The sequence below is a fragment of the Etheostoma spectabile genome, chromosome 12, assembly GCF_008692095.1.
Source record: "Etheostoma spectabile isolate EspeVRDwgs_2016 chromosome 12, UIUC_Espe_1.0, whole genome shotgun sequence".
In the NCBI taxonomy this organism is placed as follows: domain Eukaryota; kingdom Metazoa; phylum Chordata; class Actinopteri; order Perciformes; family Percidae; genus Etheostoma; species Etheostoma spectabile.
In genome coordinates, this window is record NC_045744.1 from 26,914,886 (window position 1) to 26,917,080 (window position 2,195).

At 37.7% G+C, this 2,195-nt stretch overlaps 1 protein-coding gene and 1 long non-coding RNA gene across 2 annotated transcripts in view; both read right to left on the minus strand.

Moving 5' to 3' along the window:
* wls (Wnt ligand secretion mediator) overlaps positions 1-2,195 on the minus strand; it is an 82,418-nt gene that overhangs the window by 42,433 nt on the left and 37,790 nt on the right. The window lies entirely within an intron of this gene.
* The window catches only part of LOC116698985 (uncharacterized), a 17,319-nt gene that overhangs the window by 8,504 nt on the left and 6,620 nt on the right, over positions 1-2,195 (minus strand). The window contains exon 2 of the long non-coding RNA XR_004334335.1: positions 1,225-1,229. This is a non-coding gene — a long non-coding RNA (uncharacterized LOC116698985). The remainder of the gene's footprint in view (positions 1-1,224; positions 1,230-2,195) is intronic.

Genomic DNA, 2,195 nt, shown 5'->3' on the forward strand with positions numbered 1-2,195 from the left:
TCACATTTTCACTCACTATGACCACTACTAGTCTGCCATTACTAAATGTGCCAAAACATGAACAATAATGTCTCTCAGTGGGATTATGTACTAGCTAGCTGCCAGCACATAGACGGTACCTTAGAATAACGTTGTTTGAAACCAGTGATTTAACGTCCCTGCTAATTTAACAACTAAACTAAATGCTGAGGGAACACTACCATGTTTTCTCCTGTTGGTTTTCAGTGCTAGGCCTATGCACCCCCACTAAGCTGGGAAAAGTTTTAAACGGTAAGGGAATACAGCGTGTCGGGGGAAGACAACGTCTATTACGGCGGGGGGGGGGGGGGGGGGGGGGGCAGAGGGACCCGCACGGTTAGCTAACGGTAAAACGTTCCCAGACAGCGGAATTTGGTTTTTCATTTTTGCTAACAAAGCTGCTCTGGCTGCCCTCGTTCTGACCTCTTTACTCTCGCAGAGTTTTTTAAATTCCGAAGATGATATAGACCAGTTAAAGATGATATTCTACAACTCGTTCCGACTGTATAGGCTGAGAGAGTTTATGGCTTCGGGAGGGGCGGATGTTCACATGCGTCATTCAGAACACAAGACAAAACAAGAGTGTTCTTCTAAAACAGAACATGCCAAAATAATGTTTTTTCTCGATTATACTATTTTGGTTATCGTTGGGAGCCAAAATCTAAATTAAATTAATTGCACAGCCCTAAGACAGACCAGGGACCCCCCTACTACCTATATTGTGAATATTTAGTGGCATATTAAACTTGGCCGGATGGAAGAAAATGGATGGATCAATTTTCCTATATTATTGTTACAGCATGTTGAACATACATGTGGAAGTAGTGATGGGCGATATGGAGAAAATCAAATATCACAATATTTTTGACCAAATACCTCAATGGTATTGTGGTGTTGACTATTGGTGCTTTCACTAAAAATTTACACAACGAGATTTTTGATAAGTAATCATTAGTAATGTGGATATAATGACTAAGTGGGTAAAGGCTAATAATAGAACAGTTACAACATTCTGGTAAATTCAGAAAATGACATCACTTTCCTGTAATGCAGCGTTTAAAACCAGGAAAAGACACCACATATGCAATATTAGGATATTACAATATCCAAAAGCTAAGACAATACCTAGTGTCATATCACGATAGATATAATATTGATATATTGCCCAGATCTATGTGGAAGGAACAGTGAGTCCTTAAGCTGAACTGTATCTGTGGATGGCTACTAAAGTGATTACCTTACGTAGCATTTCATCAATGTTTTAAAAATAGGCATCTTTACTAATAATATGTTGGATTCATGTTAAAGTATATTTTCAGACGTTTTAATTATTGGAAAAAAAAAATGCACATAATTGTTCACAAGTGTTCACATAATTTGGCGGACCCCCTGCAGTAATGGGGGAGCCCCTTGGGGACATAGACCCCCTGTTGAAGATCTCTGCCCTACACAATTACAATTGCATCTATTGCCCTTCTGTTAATTACAAACTGGCCTGAGGTGGATGTATCAAGGTTAACAGCCAGTGTGGACATAGTCTCACATTGCCAGACCTTCTTTCACAGCGCTGCGGACGAGGGTGTGGCTAGTCAACTCAACTTTCCAGGATGGGAGAAAAACATGCTCTGGTTTATTGGCATTTCTTTAAACCAACCACAATCTTCCTGGGCGGTGCTTTGCATTGCACAGAGCTAGAGCCCAACCACTAAAAGGAGTTTTAAGGCTGATACCGATACGAATATTTGGTTATTTAAAAATCTGAAATGCCAATATATCGGCGGATATAAAATAAAAAAATAAAAACGCTTTACAAAACAAACAGATTTCCCTAACATTGTTACTTTGTAGTTATTCATGAGTTCTTACTAAAATATGATCATTTGTTTTGTCACAACAGAACAGAAGATTATCAAAATAAATCTATAAAAACACACACGTAAGATATGAAACTTTAAAGTCCTTCGAACAAAAACACATTAACAAAAGAATAAAAATCAGTGTTGCCAACAGGGACATTGTAGAGCGCCCTCTGGTGGACAGACTATACAACGCCAACACTCATAACATGGTTGACAGTCCATTTTTATTTTTATTAAATGATAAATTTATCAAAATCTTTTATATAAATAATTCTGATGAATGACTATTTAAAAACTATACTTATTTTTTTTTTTTTT